At 44.6% G+C, this 27536-nt stretch overlaps 1 protein-coding gene across 1 annotated transcript in view; it reads left to right on the top strand.

Annotated features, from left to right (window-relative positions):
• PIWIL4 (piwi like RNA-mediated gene silencing 4) overlaps window positions 1-27536 on the top strand; it is a 188845-nt gene that overhangs the window by 24155 nt on the left and 137154 nt on the right. The window lies entirely within an intron of this gene.

The following is a 27536-nucleotide window of genomic DNA, read 5'->3' as shown; positions in this document are numbered from 1 at the left end:
TTCCTATGTCTAGACACTGGGTGGATCTACCACCGTGTAGAAGTGTCTAGCCCCCCAGCCGTTACCAGTGATTGGCATGCGTGAGTACAACAGTGACATCGGCGCCAGGATCTGAAGAGGACCTGCCAGAGGAAGTTGGCTGCAGCCGCGAGGGTCAGGTTCACGTAATTAGAACTGACCTTAACCTGTCCCCCTCATCTTACCATCCACCAGAACTCTGCCTGATGTCAATTCTATGCATAAAAATGTCTGTTATCGGAGAGCACTGCACACTGCCGACAGATGTGAAAATCTTACCCTTCCAGGCAAAGCACCTACGAGGCAAAGCCAGCTCTCCCCTCCTTCCCACTCACCCTGTGGGCACTCCCTCCATTTCTTTCTCTTTTTTTTAAATGATCAAAATTCTTACCCTTCCTACAACCCCTTTCCCTCGTTGGCTCAGATTGCGCGCATGTGCTCTAGGCCGGTGAAACAGATCCATCATGAGCCGCATGTGACGTCTGTAGGGGGCGCAGAAGATCAGTGCCAAGAGCTTTGCGCAACTCAGGGTTAAGGTAAGTAAAACTTTTATTTTTAAAGATTTAAGGGGGAGGGGGACTAACAGACTGATTTTCCTCTCTAGTCGGTCCTCTTTTACACCTCACCCCTCTGTATCCTATAGGAGCCAACTCAAAGTACTAACCCATACCTATAAAGCATAAAAACAAACAATTAAGTGCGCAAAAATTTTAAAGTGCAAACATATTGCATCAACACACAATAAATAGACAAAAATGTGCAATAGTATAAAGTGCTTGATAATGTGGAAAAAAACACTTATACACAATTTTAGCAATCTGCGTGAACCTTCCTTTAAAGTGCTTCAATCCAGTGTCACTCACTAATATATAAGCAGCAAACAATGTAAATACACTGCTTATAAGTGCAAAAAACACAGTGTAAACAAGTGGTATTGTGCACAAATATTGTAAAAAATATATACCTTACAATAACAGCATTAGCAGCAAATGTTCAGGTAAAACCCAATACATAAAACAGAAAAATACATATATAGTGTAATACCGTAAATTATATCCAAAATATGACTATAAGTGAGGTAAGTATTTAACTCACAAACACAGAGCAGATGAGTCTGCTCTAACTGTAACAGCCTTAATCAGTAGACTTTCACTTCAGCAGGTAAAAAATGAACAGCCTTTATTTCAAACGATAAAATCCAAAATTCACAAGTCACCCTGATCCCTGGTAGTGAAGAGACGTCCGTTCGCTGACTGGATGCAGTTGCCGGCCGGCACCAAAGTTTCAGCAAAATCCTCTAACAGCTCCGGTCTCGATCAGCTACTTCCGGGAGGCGGGGTTTAGCGTGATGACCTCAGATGCCGCGTTTCGCCGGGTTTAACCGGCTTCCTCAGATCTGCTAAAAGTGTGTATAAGTGTTTTTTCCACATTATCAAGCACTTTATACTATTGCACATTTTTGTCTATTTATTGTGTGTTGCTGCCATATCGCACTTAATTGTTTGTTTTTATGGTTTTAGGAGTGTCTAATGAGCTAATACACTTTTTAGGTGCTGCTTTCACTTATTATTATTTATTTTTTTCTAATTTTTTCTATTATTAATTACGCCATTTTTTCACTTGTTTTTTTCTTGTGTTTTTTTTTTATAATTTATTTTTATTTCAGTATATATACATACATACAACAATTACATAGACATAAAACAGAACACAAAAAAAAAAAAAAGGAAGGAAGGAAAGGAAAAGATTCTCTCTTTTTTTTTTTCTTGTGTTTTATTCCATACCTATAAAGCGCTGAACAATTCTAGCCCCTCTTATATCTCTTCATAGATCCATAGGTATGCCCTGTCATGGTCTCTCCACTCTGCCCATGACCTTCTCCTGTCCGCTGCTCACACTGGTACGGCCAACTCATGCTTGCAGGACTTCTCGCGGGTGGCTCCCTTCCTATGAAATGGCCTGTCTACCGTCATCAGACTCTTCCTTAGTATTCAATCGTTTAAAAAGTTAATTAAAACCCATCTCTTTAGGAAAGAGCCTAAATGGCCTCCCAGAGTAACCTCTACCTCACATACCTGTCTCTTGCTCTCTCCTAAAGGGCAGCACACTGCTTCACTCCCACCTTATTTGATTGCTATTTCCTGTCCTATTGTGTTTTACACCCCACCTCCTATAGACTGTAAGCTCGTTTGAGCAGGATCTTTTTCAACCTATCGTTCCTGTGAGTTTTCTTGTAATTGTCTTATTTATAGTTAAATCCGCCCTCTCATAATATTGTAAAGCGCTAGGGAATCTGTTGGTGCTATATAAATGGCAATAATAATAATAATAATAATAATAGGGCATAGTCAATAAATGACACACATTCATTGTTATCATTGACATCTTCTTGCATGATGTGCATTGCATCTCATGTTCATTCAGATAGCACACAATATACTTACTGTTGAGTGCGCTCAATATCCTCATTAGTCCTGTTAATTTTGCAAGCTGTGTTAAAGAATTGAGCATTGCAATTGTCAAAACAGTTTTAATAATTTTGGCACTGGTACAATAAAACAATTATTTGTGCAGCAACGTGTTCTCCAACTCTGTACAATAGGACTCATCTTTTCGATTGTCATTTGCCTGTAAGTTCAAACAAAGCTCACATCACATCTCTTTCAGTATGTACTTTATTTAAAACAATTTTCATAATCTCTATTCAGTTTCCATTTTCATAAAGCTCCGATGCAAATATATATCAACATAAACCTTGCAAGTTCAACGTGTTCCGTCGCTTTTAATGCAATGCTTGACAGCTGAGATTGCTAAATTGTGTTGAAGAAAATAAGTAACAAAATTCTACAGAAAAATATAATGCCTTCAACTTTTTGTCCCAGAAGCTGTAGTTTACTATGTATATATATATGTATATATATTCCTTATTTATTGCCTGAAGAAGTAGCCGAGAAAGGAATTGATTTGCCTTTAGCACAATGTTGTACCATAATGTACACCAACCTGGCATTTGACAATATAACATCCAAATTACTATTTCACTATCTTCTTACGGGTTTCATGAGTTAAAGCGGCACTGCCATGCCGAACTTACCTTACCGCAATCTCTTCCTCTTCTCCCCCTCTCTCAGGATCTGTTCTCCGTTTCTTCCTGTCTTCTTTAGTTTTCTTTAAAATCATAAGACAAAGTAGGGAGTCTTTGCCTTCTGGAGGTTTCCTCCGCTTGGCCAGCTCTGACCAGCGGAGGAGCAAAGTGTGCTTCATTTCCGCTGGTCAGAGCAATTTTCCCATAATTCTTGGCTTTCCTCCCTTTTCCCACGATGCTTCCTGTCAGTATTGCCGAACGTCCTGTCACTTAGATAGAACGCCGGCAAAACGGCCGAATTGTGTCCTAACAGAATGAGAAGAATTTCTCCATTCGTGTTAGGATGCAATTCGGGACTTTGTTCGGATCGCAATTTCATTTGAATGAATGAAACTCCGATCCTATTCGTGCTGTGGCTGCATCTTGCAGCCGCTTAGTAGATAACTCCTTAATTCCCACGGTATCAGGGAGCTATCTACTAAAAGGCTGAAAGACCTAAATTGGTCTTTCAGCCAAATTTACTAATACTAAGTAAAGATTACTTAGTATTAGTAAATTATGCCCCTACTCGCTATACTGTGAGTAGGGGCATGTCTAGTAAACAGTGAGCAGCCTAACCGCCCCCCCTTCTTCCCCCCGCACGGGCGGGTTGGGGCCCCCTAAATAACAATTAGGGGGGACCTATTGTCCAACCCCCCGGCCTCCACCCCTGAGCGGTGGGTGGGGGCCCTAAAAAAACAATAAGGGGGGGGACCTACTGTCCTCTCCCCGGCCCCACCCCTGTGCGGTGGGTGGGGGCCCTATATGAGAATGGTGGGGGGGGACCTACTGTCCTCCCCCCTGGCCCACACCCCTGAGCGGTGGGTGGGGGCCCTAAAAAAACAATAAGCGGGCGACCTACTGTCCTCCCCCTCTGGCCCCCACCCCTGGGCGGTGGGTGGGTGCCCTAAAAAAACAATAAGGGGGGGGAACCTACTGTCCTCCCCTCGGCCCCCACCCCTGAGTGGTGGGTGGGGGCCCTAAAAAAACAATAAGGGGGGACCTACTGTCCTCCCCCCTGCCCCCACCCCTGAGCGGTGGGTGGGGGCCCTAAATAAAAATTCACACCCCCCCCAAATCAAGGTGACTAGGGGTCCCAAGCACAGCGTGGGAAAATTCCAAAGAACTTTCCCACGCTGTGTAAAATGACAAAGAGCACTCTGATTGGTTGGCTTGGAATCTAACCAATCACAGTGCTCTGTGCCATTTTACACAGCGTGGGAAAGTTCTTTGGAATTTTCCCACACTGTGTAAAATGACACAGAGCACTGTGATTGGATGGATTTCAAGCCACCCAATCAGAGTGCTCTGTGTCATTTTACACAGCGTGGGAAAGTTCTTTGGAATTTTCCCACGCTGTGTAAAATGACAAAGAGCACTCTGATTGGTTTAAACCAACCAATCAGAGTGTTCTTAGCCTAATTGCAGGGCGGGGCAAGGCTTTATAAGCCTTCCCCCGCCCTGCAGAGCTCAGTCTGCGCGGAGCCCTCCATGGGTGAAGATGGATAAAAAATTTTAACGTCTGTTTTTTTCTTTTTCGTCTGGAATTTTTGGGGGCGCTCGGGTTTTTTTTAAGTTCGACGGGTATGATGGCTTTTTATTTGGCCTTTTTGGGGGCTGAAAAATGAAGATTTTAAAAAACAGAAGATGCCAAATGGTAAGTTTAATTTTTGTTTACAGGTTAGTTATTTGATTCCCCCCTCACTATTTTCAGGGGGAGGGGGGTAGGTAGGGGATAGTTTTTTTTGGGTGGCGGGGGGGGGGGGGGGGGGTGGAGGGGGAGAGACTAGGGGCTTGGGACCTCTAGTCACCTTGATTGGGGGGGGGGGTATTTAGGGCCCCCACCTGTCGCTCAGGAGTGGGGGCCCCCTTATTGTTTTTTTAGGGCCCCCGCCCGCCGTTCAGGGATGGGGGCCGGGGGGGACAGTAGGTGTCCCGCCTTACTGTTTTGTTAGGGCCCCCACCCACCACTCAGGGGCAGGAGCCGGGGGGAGGTCCCCCCCCTTATTGTTTTTTAGGGCCCCCACCCATCGCTCAGGGGGGAGGACAGTAGGTCCCCCCCCCCCACCATTCTTATATAGGGCCCCCACCCACTTTTCAGGAGTGCGGGCCGTGGGGAGGACAGTAGGTCCCCCCCTCCTTATTGTTATTTAGTAGGTTATTTTTTAAACAGTGAGCAGTCACAGGCTGGTCACTGTTTAGTGGACATGCCCCTACTCGCGGTATAGCGAGTAGGGGCATTCAGGAGATTTTATGCTATTATGGGGGTCATATTGACCCCCATAGAGTGAGGGGGGACATGGGGGTTTAGGAAGTGCACTGCTCCCTGCTGCTTCTATAGTTACATATTACAAGGAGGGAGCTGCGTGCCGGTAGCTCCCTCCTTGTAATAAACTGAACGAGCAAACGAACACTGATATTCAGTGTTAGTTTGTTCGTTTGACTTTTTCTATTCATTCATTTGTCTGTCTGACGAATGAATGAATAGATGAAATTCCCGTTCGCATGTCCAGGTGTTTCACTGGGCATGTGCGGGAATCTCAGTGCTATCTAGTGTGGGGACCACAGGGACTTCATCTACCCACACAAAGATGGCGGCGCCCTGAATAAAGATCGGGGCAGAAAATAACGATTAATAAATAGGTAATATGGGGTGCTTAGGGGCATGTGGGGGTGACTAAGGGGACAATTGGATGTAGTGGAGGCGGGAGGGGGGTTAAAAAAAAAAAACAGGATTCGGCATGAAAGTGCCGCTTTAAGAGTAGTTCACGATTTAAGCTCGAAAACATTTGCTGAATATACACAGAGCTGGTATTGTATGTGACTTAACATGTGCACACTTTGCAGTCAACTTGAGGATTTGTACACGTGGTTAATAGAGCCGATTTGTAGTTACATGAAACAGGAGAACTGCAATAGGAATAAGCAACTGCCAAATGGTTTGATCCAAAAAAAGGAGTAGTGCCCCTTTGGCAGCAAGCTGTAGTGGTATTGTTGCTTATAGTACCCCTTTAAGCAGACCTATAAAACGCTTGCATAATCAGACATTTTGGCAGGGTGTTTTGTTTGAAATTAGTCTTTAGCTCCTGCATGACTGAGTTTCTATTGCTTGGACTGCTCTCTGAGGATGCCAGACTTCCTTATTAAATGTGAACCTAGGAGCCTAGGACAATGATAAAAAGCAGTGGAATTAAATTGTACGTTTTTAGGGACAGCTTCTTGGCAACGTGACCAATACAATAAGCTGTTATGGGTATGATTCTTGGAGTGCCCCTTTAACATAATATAAGGTCAAAGAAAAACTTTAAAAATATACTCTTTCTAACAATGCAACTTGCATATATTCCCTCTTTTAAAACAAAAAAAGAAAAAAACTAATTGTGACAGTTTTCCTTGTTTAATTTGGAATTATCAATGTGGATAACACAGGGGAGGTACCTTGTGCTTGAGAGATTATGACCGTTTAGTCGGTACGCAAACATACTTCCCAATTTACAATATAACTCCTTATATTATGTACAGTATAAATACATTACAATAGCTGTGTTAAATGTACTGTATAAGTTGGCAGATTATTTTGGGGGTCAACTTATCCGGTTAATATAGGCCTAAACCTGTATGACACCTCTAAGTTTTAGGAGTCATCTTATACGCCTGATTGACACATATAGGGTATATTTAGTTGGAATGAAGACATATTTACAAACTCCAGTAACCCAAGATTTTCTGGTTCCACAACACTGGGTAAGACCCTTGGTTTATATCAGAACCATTTTAAGTGGTTGATATTGAACCACGGGACGGCTGCTGGGGACTCTAAACAGTCTCACCAACTCCAATGAACTGTCGCCTTTGAGTTGTGTTGAGTGCCACGTTAAAGAGGCCTCTTCCTTATGTCATAGCCTGGAGTGATCATTGCCTTCATTATGACTGATATCAAACATCTCCTACAGTGGGACACTTTTCAAAATGTGCAAAATACAATCTTCCACGTAAACACCCGTGCTAGGTGAAAATACAAGAAATAATAACTTTATTTGGATATATAGCTTCCCTAAGATTGCATCCCAGTCCACAATCAACCACATTCACATAGAATAAGTAACAAAGAAAGAGAAGAGGTGACACTAGAATCCAATATAAAAATGAGAATAAAACCCAGTGCAGCTATAAAATCACCCAAATGCTTTGTTACTAAAACCACTTAATACGTATGTAAAAATGTGAATAAGGTGATCGTGCAAACAATGGTATGTAGTGTCCTGGATATGAATAGTAGATAATTCCTATGCACTTGACAAAACCTTCATCTCAACTTTAGATTTCTGGTGAAAATGCCAGCATAGTTTAGAGCCGACTTATATAGGCTCTAAATTTTGTGAGTGTTCCAAGTTATTTATTATTTTTTTTTTTTAATTCTTTATTTTTGCTCTGATGGACAAGCAGTGATACGATAATACAGTCATATGCAAGGCTGTGACAGTATAATGTCGGTGTATGGGTTACAGAAAGCAAATTTGGGTGGTTAGTACAGTCATTATACATACATTGTGCGACTTGTTTGCATTGTCATCAGGATTTTTCTTTTATGTTTTCAAGCAGATGCAACTATATACAATGGTAGTATTTTTGAGGAGTAGGTTTTGTAGGCTGATTGCCGCAATGAGATTCTTATTTAGCGACAGTGATGGTATAGTTACTGTACACATTAGTGACAACTACCTTTCGATAGGTTTGCGCCTATTTACACCAGTCCCCTAGAGTGGTCTGCGAATCTTAGTTGTACTCTAGCCTTCTCTAGCCTTTCTCTCCTCCTGCCGGGTTGCAAGTCTAGTGTGCTTGCAGAGTAGATACAGTGGATAGGAAAGTAAAGAAAAAGAATATAGAGTGAAAGAGAAGAAGAAATCATAAAGCAGTAAAAAGGAGTGATCTCTTAGTGGCCAAGAAACAGGGATTTTCGGTCGTAGTAGTCTACGCCCTGTGTCTTGGTGTTAGCCAGCTACCCGTCCGTTAGTGGTGTCGCTGCCACCCGTCAGGGTTCTGGTATGTCTATGGCAGTTGAGTGAATCCCATCTATTTCCGCCGATGGATACCTTGTGGATGCCGCCCCGCTCCCCGGGCCATGGTTCTATGTGTCGTACTGCTCCCACAGATCTTACACCTTGTGGAAAGTGTTCAGCGTGTTCCGCACTTGGGCAGTAAGTTTATCCATTAAGTAATTGTCTCGCAACTTTGCCCTAACCAGAGGTGTCTGTGGGAGATCCGGGCATGACCATTGTTGTGCTAAGGCCCTGTGGGCCGCCAGATAAATCATGTTGAGGAGTTTTTGTTCGTGCCTGGGGAGACCCTCTGTGGGTCTTGATAGTAGGCATGCCCACAGGTCCAGGGCCATCCATTTTTGTAAAATTTGTGAGCTTAATTCTACTATTTTATGCCAGTACGCTGAGACCCTCGGGCACTCCCACCACATGTGTACATATGTGCCTCTCCCCCCGCATAAGTGCCAGCAGTCGTCTGTAGGGCTCAATTTCATATGTTTTGTTTTACTGGAGTCGTGTACCATCTGAATAGTGTTTTATATGATTGTTCCTGGAGTGTTACGCATATTATGGTTTTGGTGCATGCTTCCCATATATCCTGCCACTCTGTACCCTCCAGTACCTCCCCTAGGTCGGCCTCCCACTGGTCAGTGTATCGGAGTGCGCCCTCTTTGTCTGGAACCGTATTGAGGTGGTTATATAGTAGTGTAATAAGCTTGGACTGTGTAGTTTCAGTATAGCACAGATTTTCGAAAAAAGTCAGTGGTGTCAGGGCTGCCTTCTTTACCTCGGGTCTCTGTGCAAAATCTCGGATTTGTAAGTACCTGAAGTAGTCTCTTGTTCTGAGGGTGGCTTTAGTGCTTAGGTGTGTGTATGTGACTATGTCTTGGTTAACAAAAAGGTGGATATATCTTTGTAGCCCTGTGGCCTCTATCCCTTTATAGTCTTGGGCTCTCATTCCCGGTGTGAACGCCCTAATCCTGAAAACTGGCGCCATGGGGGATAAGGGGGAGCTTAGGGAGTATTTCGTTTTAGTTTGATCCCATATCTGTATGGACGGGTTTGTGGTTCGTAGAATGGCTCTTTGTGTTCTAGGTACCCACATAAAGAACTGCGGGAGGTCCAGTCCCGTCATTAGTGATTCTACGTCGACCCAGCGTCTCTTATCTGGGGGCGTGTGCCATTGTATGACTTGGGTTAATTGTGCCGACAAGTAATAGTTATATATATTAGGTAGCCCCAGTCCCCCTCTAGGTTTTGGTCTATACATGAGAGTACGTGCTAGTCTCGGGCGCTTATTATGCCAGATGAAGGAGTCTATCGCCCGCTGTATGCCTATCAGGTCCCCTCGGTTCCAAGTTATTTTATTAATGTTTTGTCAATATACATATTGCCCTATGATGGTTTTTATGTTTACAGTGCATAGGAATTGTGACAGAACCCCGTCACTGAGTACCATGCCCACATGTGCCCACTCGCTTGGCTGCTTATTGTTTTCAGGTCAGGGCTATTTAACAATGTATTGTTTGTGGGGTCCCCTTGTTCGCTCATGTGTAGGCGTGATTGGAAGATTGTGCTTGTCCCATTCTGGATATGATAAAGATGAGGCTTGAGTATTAATCTGTGGGTAGATATTAATGTCACTTTTGGATATGATATCGAAACACAAGGGTTTATTTTTGTTCTTGAAAGCTAATGATCATTACCATATCAAAGGACTTCCTATCTAAGAGGCAATCCAGACATATGGCAGATGTGAGAGTTGGTTTGAATAGAAACCCAGACTTCCAGGCCACTTATGTGTGACTTCTCACACCTTCCAGAATAGCTCTGTTGGGGTCCCAGCTTCAAGTAGGAATTTAGATTGTAAACCTTCTGCCCTTCCATGCAATCAACTAACCCCTTCTGAAATATTAAAGGACCACTCTAGGCACCCAGACCACTTCAGCTTAACCCCTTAAGGACACATGACATGTGTGACATGTCATGATTCCCTTTTATTCCAGAAGTTTGGTCCTTAAGGGGTTAATGAAGTGGTCTGGGTGCCAGGTCCCTCTAGGATTAACCCTTTTTTTTATAAACATAGCAGTTTCAGAGAAACTGCTATGTTTATAAATGGGTTAATCCAGCCTCCAAATCCTCTAGTGGCTGTCTCACTGACAGCCGCTAGAGGCGCTTGCGTGATTCTCACTGTGAAAATCACAGTGAGAGCACGCAAGCGTCCATAGGAAAGCATTGTAAATGCTTTCCTATGAGACCGGCTGAATGCGCGCGCAGCTCTTGCCGCGCATGCGCATTCAGCCGAAAGGCGCTGGAGTAAAGGTAAGTTTTAACCCCTTCCTCGCCATCCAGCCCAGCGGGAGGGGGTCCCTGAGGGTGGGGGCACCCTCAGGGCACTATAGTGCCAGGAAAACGAGTATGTTTTCCTGGCACTATAGTGGTCCTTTAAGGTGTGTTTGTAGGGTGTTTGGAACTAATGTAGATTTTTCTGTACCTGAGGGATAATTAAAGGACCACTATAGGCACCCAGACGACTTCAGCTCAATGAAGGTCAGTTTTAACCCTGCAGCTGAAAACATAGCAGTTTCAGAGAAACTGCTATGTTTCACTGAGGGTTAATCCAGCCTTTAGTGGCTGTCTCACTGACAGCTGCTAGAGGTGCTTCCGTGATTCTCACTGTGAAAATCACAGTGAGAAGACGTTGGACGTCCATAGGAAAGCATTGAGTAATACTTTCATATGGGCTGTTTGAATGTGCGCGCTGCTCTTGCCGCGCATGCACATTCGGATCTGACGTCAGCAGGGGGTGGAGAGTTCCCCAGCACAGAGGGAGCCCGGCGCTGAAGAAAGCTAAGTGGCTGAAGGGGTTTTAACCCCTTAAGCCCAGCGGGAGGGGGGCCCTGAGGGTGGGAGGGACCTAATGACCCTATAGTGCCAGGAAAACAAGTTTTTCTTTTCCTGGCACTATAGTGCTCCTTTAAATTTAAGAGGTTTCCTCATGCAATTATCCTTTAGGCACAGAGGATCTTGGGACTGAAAACCCTGTTGTCTTGTATTGTAAACCCCATGTAGGGGACTGGGCATAAAAGCCGTGTTCCAATAAAGTTAAATTGACTCCCAGAGCTATGTTTCGTCTGGTTACTGGGGGAATGAATGCCTGTATACTTTAATGGTTCCAGAGTGGCTGAAGGAAGGAATTAACGGAGGTTACCAGTCGGGTTACCCGTGGTCTGCTACAGGAATCATCTACTATTTATATCCAGAACACTACATACCATTTTGTGTGCGATCACATGTATACATATAGAATACTAGGACAAACAAATTGGGATTCTGCTGGTATCTCTAAAACAAATGAAACAAAACACAGGTCAATAATGCAGGACTCGACAAATTCCAGGCGCCAGATCCCCATGGCAACCAGGAAATTTGTCCTGGCACCTGGGATTTGTGAGCCTATTTAGCTCCCGAGTTGACCGACGGCCTGAGAGCTGAGGCGGGCAGTCGGATCACTGAGGGCTGAGGCAGGCTGCTGACTAAGCTAGGTGGCTGGCCGGCTCATTGAGACAAAAGGGAGGGAGACCGGCTCATGGAGAGCTGTGAGAGGGAGGCGGTCGGCTGACATGGAGTGGGGCGGCTCGCTCATTTATTGCTGAGGGAGGGAGGGGGGCGGCCAGCCAACGAAGAGTTGAGGGAGGCAGGTGGACGGATGACTTAATGCCGCGGCGAGGGAGCTGTAATCTTCCTGCTCTGCTCCCTCGCGCGGCTTGTAGTGATGCCGGGAGCCGGGTTATGACATCACTCCGGCCCCAGGCTCACTAAACAGTGCGCGGGAGGGAGTTGAGTAGGGAGATGGCAGCAGCCTCATGGGACCCCAGGGAAAGCCTATCCACTCCAGTTCTCCAGAAGTAAGGAGCCTGGGTGGATATAAGTAAAGTAATTACTTGTGAGTGAGTGTGTCTGTGAGTGTGTTTGTGTGTGTCTGTATGTCAGTAAGTGTGTGTGTGTGTCTATGTCTGTGAGTGTGTGTGTGTCTGTATGACTGTGAGTGTGTTTCTGTATGTCTGTAAGTGTGTGTGTCTGTATGTCTGTGAGTGTTTTTACTCACCTTTTTTTTCCCACGCCGTGCTGATGACGCTGGGGCTGGCCCCACCTCCATGGCTAAGATTATCAATCTTGACGATCTCAGCCAATCCCATGCTTCCCCATAGAAAAGCATTGGAAGACTATTGCGCATGCACGACAAAATGCCACTGCGACAATTTCACCTCTCATAGAGGTGCATTGAATCAGTGCATCTCTATAGGGAACATTAACGTAGGTGCTGCACATTGTGAAGCACTGATCCAGGGATCACCTCTAGAGGCCTTCTGAGTGACTGTCGCTAGAGGTGTTACCAGGCAGCAATGTAAACACTTCCTTTTGTCTGAAAAGTCAGTGTTTATATTGAAAAGCGTTCAGGGAAAGGATAGAGACTTCAGAACAACTGCATTAAGCTGTAGTGGTTCTGGTGACTATAGTGTCCCTTTAAGAATTGTATTTCTGGCTTTGATTTCTCTGGCTCCTAACTTTTCTAGCTGGCTCCTAGATTCCAGGCTAATTTGTCAAGCCCTGCAATAATGCATATATAATTAAGCAATAGAACACTTTTTGGTCGCACTCCCAAATTAAATGTGATAATGAAGCCTTGAAATGCCTCCTTGGAGTTAATAAGGGGTTTTGCTCCCTCCTGAGGACCAATGTGGAAACCTGTTTGTCAAAGATTCCAAAGTTCGGTCCAAAGTTACAAAATATGCTTTATTGCCATAATAAGAATATAAAAACCAAATAAAAATATATAATAACAAATGCTGAAATGGGTCCTACACGTTTTGTTCTCAAATGAGAACTTCCTCAGGGATCAGTGAATACAATTTCAATAAAATACAGTGTGCAAATGCCAAAACACAGCCACACAGTGGGACACTTTTTATAAGAAGTAATTCTGGTAAGTAAAAGTAGAGCAGACAGCAAGAACATTCTATTTTTTTCTTTTATTGCTCCGCATGAAGCACCATGCCCCAGTATTCTTCTTCACAAATTGAAGCCCCTATAACACTGGGGGTTATGTATCAGAGTGTTTCAGTAAAACAAATGGTGCAATTGTGCCACAATTAGTATATGCATTTATGTAAAAAAAAAAAATGTTCTGCAGAAATACACATCTGTAGAAAAAAAAAGAAAAGTGATCTAATTAATACTTTGTTGTTGTGGCAGATCATGCATTAAAAAGGTGCAAATTTGCACTTTTTTTTTTTATTGAACTGCAGTTCATCATCCTTAAACTTGTGTTATCTGCTCTGTGAGAAAAGCCACAAATTGTGTCAAAAGTTGCAAATTTGAGAAACAAATCTTGCATATGTGGTCCGTTTTTAATTTTTTTAAAATTAAATTCCATCGCAGTCAAAGGATCTAAGATAAAATAAGGAATACTTAGTATTTTTTTCTCCGCTTGACAAAACTTGACAAACGACAGAGCTACTGACAAAAGGTTTTTTCAATCCCCCAACCATCGCAAGGCATTATCAAGAAGCTCCCGTGGTCTTGCAGGATCCTCCATAAGGTAAGTTTGCTGCACCCCTATGACACTGCACACAAGTGGCGATGTCACCATTGGAGTCTTTGCAAAATATGATAAGACTTAAAAAAAAATGATCTAAACAATTCACGCCCAAAAAATCTCCAACTTAGCTATGATATCAGTTCAGGTTTCCTGGTTGTAAATTTGTAATTCACCAGTAAATTTCTGAGAATTCTAAGTTTATTAAATAACAGGAATATCAGGTGGAAAAAAACAATCTTGTGTGGGTGAATTTTATTAAAAAGGCGACCTCACAATAAAATGATTTTGGCACTTCATTATCAAACTCTTTCCAGCATAAAAGAACACCAAACCCTATTTTTGTCACGTATAGTAAAGCAAAAAATATTAAACATTGTACAAATAGCTAAAATAATTTAAAAAAAATGAGTGTATTGCGGTTTGGGGGTCAATAAAAAAAAATATATGGCTGATGCAAAAAATGAGGAAGCCAGTACTGAAAGACAGCACTGAGGCACTAATCCTAGCACTCAGGCACTCAGCACAGGCACTCAGAACAGGCACTCAGCACCAGATCAATATACGCAGGGGTTTACCACATGCAAGGCCCACTGTGCGGACTGTGCAAAGAGGTCTCTGAGACAGTTCAGCGCGTAGTGGCCGGGTGCAAGATGTTAGCAGGACCAGCATACACTGAGATCTCTGTCCAGAAGAGTGCAGTTCTAGGAACAGCTTAGATACTATGCAGAACCCTCAGACTCCCAGGCCTAGAGGACCAGAGAATGAGGAATAAATATACCAACCAGGAGGATTGAGAAAAAAAATATATATATATATATAACTTAAAGATCCAGTGCACAGACTCACTAAACACAATCTTCAAAGCTAACAAAAAATTTTTTTGGTGTGTTTTTTTTTAAATGCATGCCTCAGGCAAAAATAATGGGGATTTAGTTATAGCATTTGATCATACATCGCATAAGAGTGCCACAACACACACGTATCCTATACTTGGCAGGTCCTACTCTAACAACCCAGTGCCTGCTCTAACCCTCTTACTTGGGAAATTCTTCCTTCTGAAGCTCTCTGCAGTTCGAAGTACAATAGGGCCCTGGAATGACACCCCCGTTATTGTAACTCTAACAAAAAATCTAAAATAATAATAATGAAAAACCTAATTGTACAGTCTCTCAATTGCAATTTTTATGCAGCCCACAGCTGTTTATACGCTTGAAAAGAAAATAACTCCTGTCCCCTATTGATGTGTCCAACCTAATGAACATGCGCTAATACAGATTAAATATTTGTATACCACTGAAAATGTTTATAAGCTGAAGCAAAAGGCATCTGTTTTAAATTATAAATAGCATTTATATAGTTACAGAAACCTATTATTTGTAGAAGGCCCTGCTCAAACTAGTTTGCAATCTGTGAGGATCAGGGGTAATATATCTTCGGGTGTCTTGCCCAGTGACTCTTACTGGTGAGTTGGTCTGATTAGGATTTTAACCTGGGTTTCCTGGGTCTAACCAGCTGATATTACAGAGAGGACTGTTTTTTTTTTAATTGATCAAAATAGGACCAAGTGGCACAGAATTCCAGGCGCAACTACAGAATTCTACAGACACATGAACAGCTACGGAAAGCAAAGACTCGGTACAAATATATCAGAGGAGCAACAGACCCAACTATATGGCAGCTCGTTCCTATGTGCCATTTTCATTGATAAAATGTGAGAATCGATTTGTTAATTAATGCTGCTCTTTTTATTCAACTCCATCAATTCATTTGCACCTCCTCGCCCTTTTTTTGTGTGCATGTTAAAGATGCATCACATTTTATTTTTGGGGGTTTCATAAACAGTAGTGAAGGCACAAGAAGAATGTAACAGAGAGACTGTGCAGTTGAAGATTTTTTTTTTTTTTTAATTATCATTTTCAAATGTTTCTTAGCGCAGTTCCCTACTGTTATACACATTATGTCTTTAGCCTTGCTGTGAGTCTGAATGATGCTGAATAATTTGTGCTGAAAGACAGCTATTATTATTCTCTGTAAGTCTTACTGCAACAATAGTTATATTGTGATTCATCACTGAAACAAGATAAAAAATCAAATCAAATAATAAAGTCTACTTCTTCTCTAGAAGCGACCTAGCCTTGCATTGTTGTAACCTCAGCTTTTTTTTTTTTATTATTATTATTATTCTGTCTTTCATGTATCTCATTTTTTTCCCATTGTCATTTTTTTTCGTTTTAATTCTTTTTTAGGTGCTAGATTTTTTTGCTGTTGCATACTTCAGGCTGGGGCTGGTCCATTATTAGCGTGTGCAAGCTAATGCAGCACTGCCTACAAATTGTTGATGCCTGATTCTAGTCTGTAAAGCCACAGAGACAAAATATTTAATTTTCTTCATTGATTTTCTGAATAATAACAGCATACACTGAACACGAGCCTCTGTCAGTCAGAGTTCTGTTGTATCATCGCTGAAAACAACAAAAGACCACAAAAGGAAATATACCTGTGTTGCTGGGTGTTGAAGAAATTCTGAATGGTTTTAAGATGTGTGGCCCTTACGAGTTTTAAACGCAGAGTCATCTTGCATTGAGTGGTCCAATGCACAGTACCTCCAGAACACACACAAACAGGGTTATTCCGTTACCTGAGAATAGACAGGAATTTGAAGTGAATTTCAAATTTAAAGTTAAAATAGGCAAACTGAAAACACAATTTTTCTAATTTGACTGTATTGGCCAACAATATCCACTTTAGTGCAAGGATAGACAACCTTCAGATGATGTGGACTACACCTCCCAAAATACTCTTACAGCCATCTTACTACCATAATGCGGGAAAAGCATCAGAAGACTGGTAGTCCACAACATCTTGAATGTCGAAGGTTGCCGACCCCTGGTTTAGTGAATAACCTTTGAAGTGTTTTTTTTGCAGTTGGCCAGGCTGAATCAGGCTTCAAGTACCCACCATACGGTTCTGGTGAGCTAGTTGGAACTCTGTAAGATTCTCAGGGATACCTGTCAGGTTTTTTCATGTTGGAATAATTGACTTCACAGTCCAATTTAGTCCAGGCACAGTCAAGGCATGCATTGCTTCAGAGGAGGTAAACAGAAACATTGTTTATATTTCTAATAACTTTCTTGCCTGGTATCCATCAGGCGTTGCATCCCGAGCTTACGGTTCTGAACTTTGCCCAGTGGTGTAGGGCTTAGATAATTGCCAGAAAGGGATGAGCTGATACTCTCAGGTAATGAGCTGGCCGTGTCCTGCACAACTTAGGAACATTAATGGAAGCTCCTATGTGGTGGTTATGGTGCTTGGAGTGTTAATTTGAAACAGTGTTTAACTGGAGCCAGAATGTTGGCACTCGGTTCTGGGGCAGGGGTAAACACGCTGAGGATTTCCAATTTTTATTTTTTGTAATTTTTTTTAGACCTCACTAACACATAAGTGTTAAAGATAATAGATAAATAAAATAACCTTAAAAATTCTTTAAGAGAGTTTACCTCTTTTATAACTTACCATAGTTACGGAACTGCAAAATATATAGATGTCAAAACACCCTCCTTATGGCTTTCTATAAATTGTACTAACAGCTGGATAGCTGGTGATTGCTGATTGAAAGCCATCGGTCTACAAGTGAAAATGCATTGCTGACATATGTCAGCATCGACACTGGCACCTGGGTTTTGGTGTTACTTATGGTGTTATTTAGGTATTTATACAGGAAGATACTATATATATATTTTTTATATTTATCGCTGTTAGTAAAGCACTAACAGGGTTATTGACTAAACTGAGAATTGATAGGAATTCAAAGGGAATTTCAAATTTACGGTCAAAATTGCTGAATTGGAAAAATTAATTGTCAGCTATGCGTCCTGTACAGATATTTTGATCTAAATTTTGAAAACCACATTCTCACTTTAGTAGATGTATATGTTTTTCCAAATGCTTTGGTGAAGAGTTTGTTTATGATTTATAGTTAACAAAACATGTTTTTTTAGAACTGGGGTCAAAACTAAGTGTTTTTTAAACATTGTCTAAAGGTGTTTAGACCTTGTGTTGCACTCTGTGTTATCCAGCATGTTATTGCTTGTAACTACAGTCATTTGGAAAGCTGGAAGGTAAACAATGCTTCCATTCTGCCCATGCTATTACACGTACAGCAAGGGTCTCAAAACGGAAATTAGTGGTCTCTGGTAGCCACGTTTTAATACTGCCAAGAGGACTGCGGATCCGACTCCTAGACGCCTGCACACAGACAGATCCATGTTCCCAGATGCAAACACACACAGATACGTATTCCTAGATACACATACATATCCATACTGTTAGATACACAAAGTTCTGTACTTACAGACACATACAAAGCTCCATATTCTCAGTCACACACTGACACACCCTGCCAAGTACACACAGATATAAATTGCCATACATCCTCCCTACACTTACACACAACTGTACCTTTATTATGCACATTATGCTGCATTAACCGGACTTCCTGAGCATTATCACTGTACCTGCAGCATTGTCATAACCACATCCTTCACACATAATGTCCAGCAGCTGCATGCTACATCCTCAGTTTAGGGTGCTAACAGAAGAAATAATTCACCTCTTTAGGATGCCACCTGACTGTGTTACATTGTGAAAGCAAGCAGCATAATTACTGAATTGTCCAGTTAGATAGCAAACACATAGCACCCCATCTACTGGCCACAAGAAGGTAGTTAGGGGACTAGAAATGTACCTTGTGTCTGTGAGACCCTTGGTATGCATTATACACATGATTAGTACAAACCCTCTCCTAATGTATTGGGCTCGAAAACAACTTACTGTGAAATAGTATGACCCACAGCCATCTAAATGCATCCAATTCACAAATCACTGAAAAAAATAGGAGCTGCCTATAGCCTAAAAATGTCAGTTTAAGTCGTCACTGACAACCCAGATTTCCTATCCAAAATTTGTATTTCACAAAGATAGAATCTTTGCAAAACCAAATCCAGAACTGCACTAAATCCAAATTGTACATTTATTTATGTGTGTGTTTTTTGTATGTTTATTTATGTGTGTGTTTATTGTATATTTATTAATGTATGTTCTATATATTGTGTTATGGTACTTTTTAGCAGTAAACCAAAATGTTTAAATGTCTATCTGTTCCTGTCCAAATTAATAAAATTGAATTGCGTATATACGCTGAAGTAATTAAGTCTGACACACAAGGTTCAGGTTAAAATAACTTCGAGAAAATTTATTGGCAAGTGGTTAAAAAGCGGGCGCGCAGGCCCTTTTAAGAGGCATTTTATGTCATCATTGATTATTAGAATATCAGCAAATAAACATCATTAATTGGATTAATTGTTAAGTGTCGGGATTAGTGTCCTCCTATCAATAGTATTAATTGGCTCAAAAACTAAGTGGTTAGTCCCGTGCCCACCCACCAAGAGGTGGGATTGTTCTGGACACGGGTGGGGATAAGGGGGTCTTGAGCGTCATTTTACACGGTCGGTGATCTCAGGCCTCGTGGCCAGGTGCAAGGTCTCTTATGAATAGAACATTTCATTACTACTGTGTTCTCATGGCCTTCAAATTATACTATGTTGCAAGTTAAGGAAAAGTCAGCAATTCCTGTGTTAATCATGTCTTTATAGAAAATACAGTCTTTGTCTATTGTATTAGATGTGCTGGGAAATTCTGTCATGTAAGGTAGTTTTAAAATGAACAAGTTAGGTTATGAGGACAAAATGGAGGATTGAAGAAGTCAAGTTAGGAGGACAAAATGGAGGATTGTCACAGTATAAAGTTAAAATGGAGTTAGTACAATAATTCAATACAAGTACAATAAGGATTTTTTTAATAATCCCACATCAGTCCCCCCTATGAAATGTTAGATTCTAAGAGATAAAACTTTATTAAGTTAGTACCAGGAAGACGTGTTAACCCAAAGGCACAGAAACCCCGTGGCCGCTAGCTAGGTGTTAATGCAAAGTGCAAGACTGTCCCTAGATCTGACCCTGATAGGCTAACTCATCCGTCAGTATGGCTCTCGAACACTTCACACCCATGGGTGTCCCATGGCAGCTAACCCACCACTTCTCCACACGGGGCCTTTACCATTCACTGACAGATGCTGTCCCTAAGCTGGTCCCTTCCTAGAATTCCTGCACTTTATCAACAAAAGGGATTGTTTGCAGCGGCAGACAGGGTGAGTTGATGTCTTGGAAATCTTGGTCATCAACTTCGAGATGGGTGAAAGTGGGTGCTGCTTGGTCAACAGTCTTCATGAGGGATTTTCTCAGACATGGGAGGATACAACAAAAGAGAAGAGCAAAGATAAAAAGAAAAATTAGTATCGCCATACCAATATGCATTAAAGCCTTTTGCCATCCTGTCATCCAACCAAACCATCTTTCCCAGGGATCTTTTATCCCAGAATTCCTTTTTAACTCTTCAGACAGGTCATTTAATTTCTCTATGGCTAATGTAACTTTACCATTAGGGCCTGTGTTTTCTGGGATATAGGTACAACATGTCATGGTGTCGGGCAAAATTTTACAAACCCCTCCTTTTTCGGCTAAGATCATGTCTAGGGCCATTCTATTCTGGAAAGCCATTTGGGATGTGGCCTGCAACTGTTCGGCCAACCCCTGGAGGGCGTCTCTGGTGTAATTAACAAAACGCTGTTGATTATAATAAATGTAATTTATCCAATTTAAATTCTTGTTTGTGGTAACTATGGCAAAAAGTGATTCAAATCCTGCAGCAACTTCATCTCTTGCTTTAAACTCATTGGGCACCCCCCTAGGCACTCCAATGGCATCAATATACACATGAGGATCAAAACTTCCTTTCACTGGGGCGTCACGCTTAACCTTAGTGTGCCTGGACTCATGGGTGACGAGGTGTGTGTCAGAGATGATATGTATAGGCCAGTGATGGCGAACCTTTTTGAGCCCGAGTGCCCAAACCGCAATACATGCCAACTTTTTTTTCCTTAAAGTGCCAACACGGCAATTGCGTGTGTGTGTGGGGGAGGGTGCGTGTTGTATGTGTAAATGAGGGGTGCTGTGTGTGTGTAAATGAGGGGTGCTGTGTGTGTAAATGAGGGGTGCTGTGTGTGTGTATGAGGGGTGCTGTGTGTGTGTGTATGAGGGGTGCTGTGTGTGTGTGTGTGTATGAGGGGTGCTGTGTGTATGAGGGGTGCTGTGTGTGTGTGTGTATGAGGGGTGCTGTGTGTGTGTGTGTATGAGGGGTGCTGTGTGTGTGTGTGTGTGTGTGTGTGTATGAGGGGTGCTGTGTGTGTGTGTGTATGAGGGGTGCTGTGTGTGTGTGTGTATGAGGGGTGCTGTGTGTGTGTGTGTGTATGAGGGGTGCTGTGTGTGTGTGTGTGTGTGTATGAGGGGTGCTGTGTGTGTGTGTGTGTGTGTGTGTATGAGGGGTGCTGTGTGTGTGTGTGTGTGTGTGTGTGTATGAGGGGTGCTGTGTGTGTGTGTGTGTATGAGGGGTGCTGTGTGTATGTGTGTGTATGAGGGGTGCTGTGTGTGGGTGTATGAGGGGTGCTGTGTGTGGGTGTATGAGGGGTGCTGTGTGTGTGTGTATGAGGGGTGCTGTGTGTGTGTATGGGGGGTGCTGTGTGTGTGTGTATGGGGGGTGCTGTGTGTGTGTGTATGGGGGGTGCTGTGTGTGTGTGTATGGGGGGTGCTGTGTGTGTGTGTATGGGGGGTGCTGTGTGTGTGTGTATGGGGGGTGCTGTGTGTGTGTGTGTATGGGGGGTGCTGTGTGTGTGTGTGTGGGGGGGGTGCTGTGTGTGTGGGGGGGGTGCTGTGTGTGTGTGTATGAGGGGGTGCTGTGTGTGTGTGTGTATGAGGGGGTGCTGTGTGTGTGTATGAGGGGGGTGCTGTGTGTGTGTGGGGGGGTGCTGTGTGTGTGTGGGGGGGGTGCTGTGTGTGTGTGTGGGGGGGTGCTGTGTGTGTGGGGGGGGTGCTGTGTGTGTGTGTGTGTATGAGGGGGTGCTGTGTGTGTGTGTGTATGAGGGGGTGCTGTGTGTGTGTGTGTATGGGGGGGGTGCTGTGTGTGTGGGGGGGGGTGCTGTGTGTGTGTGGGGGGGGGGTGCTGTGTGTGTGTGTGGGGGGGGTGCTGTGTGTGTGTGTGGGGGGGGTGCTGTGTGTGTGTGTGGGGGGGTGCTGTGTGTGTGTGTGGGGGGGTGCTGTGTGTGTGGGGGGGGTGCTGTGTGTGTGTGTGGGGGGGGGGTGCTGTGTGTGTGTGTGTGTGTGGGGGGGGGGGTGCTGTGTGTGGGGGGGGGGTGCTGTGTGTGTGGGGGGGGGTGCTGTGTGTGAGAGGGGTGCTGTATCTGTGGGGGTAAGGGGTACTGTTGTGGGGGGGGTAGGGGTACTGTTGTGGGGGAGTAGGGGTACTTCTGGGGGTGGGGTGCTGCTGGGGGGTGGGGTGCTTCTGGGGGGGTGGGGTGGTGCTGTGGTGGGTAGGGGTGCTGCTGGGGGGGTGGGGTGTTTCTGTGGTGGGTAGGGGTGGTGCTGTGGGGGGTGGGGTGCTGGGGGGTAGGGTGCTGCTGTAGGGGTGGTGCTGGGGGGGTAGGGTGGGGGGTAGGGGTGGTGCTGTGGTGGGTAGGGTGCTGTGGTGGGTAGGGGTGGTGCTGGGGGGTGGGGTGCTGCAGGGGGGGTAAGGGTACTTCTGGGGGGTAGGGGTGGTGCTGTGGTGGGTAGGGGTGGTGCTGGGGGGTGGGGTGCTGCAGGGGGGTAAGGGTACTTCTGGGGGGTAGGGGTGGTGCTGTGGTGGGTAGGGGTGGTGCTGTGGTGGGTAGGGGTGGTGCTGTGGTGGGTAGGGGTGGTGCTGTGGTGGGTAGGGGTGGTGCTGTGGTGGGTAGGGGTGGTGCTGTGGGGGGTAGGGGTGGTGCTGTGGGGGGTAGGGGTGGTGCTGTGGTGGGTAGGGTGGTGCTGTGGTGGGTAGGGGTGGTGCTGGGGGGTAGGGGTGGTGCTGTGGTGGGTAGGGTGGTGCTGTGGGGGGTAGGGGTGGTGCTGTGGTGGGTAGGGTGCTGGGGTGGGGTGCTGCAGGGGGGGTAAGGGTACTTCTGGGGGGTAGGGGTGGTGCTGTGGTGGGTAGGGGTGGTGCTGTGGTGGGTAGGGTGCTGGGGTGGGGTGCTGCAGGGGGGGTAAGGGTACTTCTGGGGGGTAGGGGTGGTGCTGTGGTGGGTAGGGTGCTGTGGTGGGTAGGGTGCTGTGGTGGGTATGGGTGGTGCTGGGGGGGTAAGGGTACTTCTGGGGGGTAGGGGTGGTGTGTTAGTATCCCTCCCCCCTCCTTCTTACCTTCAATGAAGTGTGGGGGGGGGGGGGGGACACAGCCATCCCTGGTGGTCCGGTGGTGGTAGTAAGTACTGCAGGGGGAGGGATCTGTGTAGCAGCTCCCCCTGTCCTCCCGCGCAATGTTGTGTGGAGCGTTGCCATGGTAACGCTCGGCAACGCTCCACAGAGCATCGCGCGGGAGGAAAGGGGGAGCTGCTACACAGATCCCTCCCCCTGCCTCCCGACCCGGAAGCAGAATAGGCGCCTGCCGTTTCGGGCAGGCAGGCGCCTATTCTGCAGTGATGGCGGACCTGTGGCCGCGTGCCCACAGAGAGGGCTCGGCGTGCCACCTGTGGCACGCGTGCCATAGGTTCGCCATCACTGGTATAGGCATAATGGCTTTAGCCAGAGTACACTCCCCCCACCACTCTTTGTCCATTCTGGATCTTAGCTGTAAATCCCCACATAACCAGTAAATATCCCCTAATGACCTGGTGTGAAACTGCAACAAGTTCATAGAGACATTTCTGTAGGTAGCACAATACCCCTTAGAGAAGTTACCTAAGAATTTACCAATTCCATCATAATTAGCATAACAAGTGTAATTACCTTTATACACGGTAATACCATCTGGGGGTTTGACATCCTTGGTTAGGAGAGGATACTCCTTTGTCCATGCAATACATATGGACCTGTTAAAATTATAGTGATAGGCAAAAAGGCTTAAAACACATTCCTCTACATCTACTGGCAGGATTAGAGGTACAGTACCCAGGTGAGGCCGGGCACCGCCACACACATAGCATGCGGTCTTATTATGCTTATTAGCATTATATTTCATCCATTCTAACCATAAATTTACATCATTAAAACCTGTTTCAGCGGCCATGGTATCTTCAAAGGTGGGGTTAGCAATGGCCATCATGTCTTGAAAGGTCTGGATATGAGGTTTTAATGGGTTAGGGACCATATGGGTAGCCCCTTGCCACTCAGAAGAGTTACACATATCTTTGAGGTAGAAATGCCCTAATTTACGGTAGGAACCTTTTTTCCAATACATTCCCATCACATACTGGTCTGCATCTGTTGGGCTTGGATGCTCAATGTTAAGAATTAATTTCATTGGTGTACCCCCCCCAGGCTTTCTCAAAGTCATTCTCTGGAGAAGGGATCTACCATGATCATCTACTTTAGATAAGGCACTTTTTGGTTTGTAACCCCAGGCAGGCCCGGCATTCCATCCCGCCGCCCCCCAATGGTTACAATTGTGCCCCCATTGTTTGTCAACTACACAAACATATGGGTCTTTTGAATGAGGGATATCTCTATAGATACTCTGGATTTGTGATGTGGGAAATGGGCATTCTACAATATCACAGTAGTCAAAGGTGTAAGTAGCCACATGGGTGCATGATGAATTGTACCAGAAGGTATACCCACTAATATCTTTGGTGATGGCTACTTGCTGGGCCTTTATGAGGCTAATTAAGGAGAAGGTGTACCAGAGGTACATGCTTGTGCGGTATCTGCTTCCTCGGGGGCAGGAGATTTCTTGCAGTGGGAAGCGTGGATCCAATTTGGCCTACCGGCCAGTTTGACGGAGGTTGCGGTAATCAGGAGAACTTGGAATGGACCGTCAAATCTTGGTTCCAGGGTATTTTTCCGCACAAACGTCTTGACCAGAACCCAATCTCCGGGAAGCAGGTTATGGGTACCTGTATCCAAATCGGGATCTGGAATTGAAGAGAAAACTTGGGCATGTATTTTGTTTAAGGCACTGGCAAGTTCAGTTACATAGTCTACTAAAACATCTGATTGGAGCTGTAACTGCTGCGGATAATAACAACCTAGTCTGGGTGCTGTCCCAAATAGAATCTCATATGGGGACAGTGAATGCTTCCCTCTAGGTGTGTGCCTAACGCTAAATAAAGCTATTGACAGGCTTTCTGGCCAGGGCATTTTTGTTTCTTGTGACATTTTTAACATTCTGGCTTTTAGAGTGCCATTCATGCGCTCTACTTTACCACTACTTTGTGGGTGGTAAGGGGTGTGGAAGGCTAGAGTCACCCCTAGAGCAGTCCAAATTTCTTTAGTCACTGTCGCTGTGAAAGCTGGGCCTTGATCACTTTCAATGACTTCTGGGAGTCCGAACCTACATACTATCTCTGTAAGTAGGCGTCTTGCGGTTGTTTTTGCAGTGATATTGGCCACTGGGTAGGCCTCTGGCCATCCTGAGAACATGTCCACTATGACTAGTGCATATTCATGGGGCCCACTCTTGGGCATTTGGATGTGGTCAATTTGAATTCGCTGGAAGGGGTACATGGGCTTTGCCAGGTGTTTTGCAGGCACCTTGATTGGTCTTCCTGGATTGCATTTTGCACAAATGACACAGGCCTTACAGAAGCTGCTGATCAATGTTGTGATTCCGGGTGCTTCATAATACTTCTGTATGAGGGCGGCCATCAATTCCTTTGACAGGTGTGCAGGCCCATGTGCCCATTGGAAAACTGCTGGATATAAATTTTTGGGAAGACAAAATTTGAAGTTGTTGTAATATACTCCGTCCTTTTGGACAGCTCCTTTCTTTTTCCATTTCTGGATTTCTTCAGGAGTGACTGCAGCTTGCTGTTCTTGCAAAATTCTCAAATCAGTAGGAAGAGTTTGCAGAGCAAAAATAGGGACTTCTTCTTCTTGTCCGGACACTTCTTCATCCACTTCCTGCAGATCCCTGGCCGCTAGCTTAGCAGCCTGATCAGCCAAATGGTTGCCCTTTGCTTCATCTGTATCCAATTTCCCATGGGCCTTTACCTTCAAAACGGCCACTTCTTTAGGGAGTAGGAGGGCATCCATTAGCTCCTTGATTGCAGTACTATGCTTGACTGGTGTACCGGCGGTGGTAAGAAATCCTCTTGTCTTCCAAATTAGGCCGAAGTCATGTGCCACGCCCAGAGCATATCTTGAATCTGTATAGATGTTGGCACGTTTTCCTTCGGAAATTTTGCATGCTGAAGTCAGAGCCTGTAATTCAGCTTCTTGCGCAGACATTGCTGGCGGTAAGGGTGATGATTTGATAACTTCATCTGTTGTGGTTACGGCACATCCTGTATGATATCTTCCTTCTTCATCAGCATATCTTGAACCGTCCACAAACAGGGTAAAATCTGGATCTGGTAACGGATTCTCATGCACAGTTGGTAGGTGCACTGTCTCCATTTTCATCTGTTCAAAACAGTCATGAGGTGTTTCGGGGTCATAATCATTCACTATGACCAGATCTTGAAATTCTTTTTCTAGGAAGTGGCGTGGCCATGCTTCCAGAAGGTTAGTTGTTGGGTATTTGACAATACCATTTTCCTGTAGCTGTTCTTCATCCATGGTGGCCCATAGCTTCGCCATGGGCCCAAGATCATTCCATGACCTTGTCTTCAATTTGGTAACAGGAATATGTGGGATAGCAGTATCCCAATGGCGGTAGAGGTAGTTGAGTTGTTGAGGTAGTTGGACCAAGACCATGCTATTGCCTTCAGAGTCACAATAGAAATCTTGAGCAGTGAGCTTTACATCAGTCCAGTGGTAAAGCTCATCTTCATAGCAAGGTTCAGGAGTAATGTTCGGCTCGTACCACATGGTACAGAAGGCGTAATCCGGGCCTTCACAAAGAGGTGCCTCATCTTCATAAAATGTCAAATGTGGATGCATGACTTTCTTGATACATCCACAGAGCAGGTAAATGTAGGTTTCATCCGTGATAAATCCATAATAGATACCCCCCTCAGGGAGTGGAAGAAGAGTGGACGGGTTAAGAACTTGACATCTTTGGATGGAAATGTTGTCAGGCAGAAGAAGATGGCACTGTAGGCGTAGGTGTCTGGCTGGAGACACGTGCTTGAGCTGGACTTGGTTGATGATGGCAGAAATGTCATGAGGGGCCAAAACAACCAGAGGGTGGCCAAGGACCAGGTCTGAGGTTCTTTCTATGAGCTCTCTTGCAGCAAAAACAGCCCTGAGACAGGAGGGAGTCCCTCTGGCCACAATGTCCAGTTGACATGAGAAATATCCAATAGGCCTCTGGCGGCCTCTTAAGTCATTAGTTTGGGTGAGAACTCCTGTTGCATGGCCTTGTCTTTCGGAGACAAATAATTTGAAAGGTTTGGAGTAGTCAGGTAGGCCCAAGGCAGGAGCAGAAGCAATGGCACATTTTAGAGCATTGAAATTGTCCAGAGCTTCATTGGTCAAACAGAATGGGTCAGACTTAAGAGCATCATAGAGAGGTTGCATAAGCAGAGAGGCTTCTGGGATCCATGCTCTGCAGTAGGAAATGAGGCCTAGGAAGGCATGTAGAGACTTTGAAGTCCTTGGGGGTGGAATGTCCAGTACAGCTCTTACCCGGTCCCGAGTAAGATGTCTAGTACCTTGAGATAGGCAATGTCCAAGGAAAATTACTGAAGGTTGGC

The sequence above is a fragment of the Pelobates fuscus genome, chromosome 1 (genome assembly GCF_036172605.1).
Source record: "Pelobates fuscus isolate aPelFus1 chromosome 1, aPelFus1.pri, whole genome shotgun sequence".
NCBI classification, from domain to species: domain Eukaryota; kingdom Metazoa; phylum Chordata; class Amphibia; order Anura; family Pelobatidae; genus Pelobates; species Pelobates fuscus.
The sequence above is the reverse complement of the archived record's forward strand: the minus strand, read 5'-3'. Positions and strand labels throughout refer to the sequence as shown.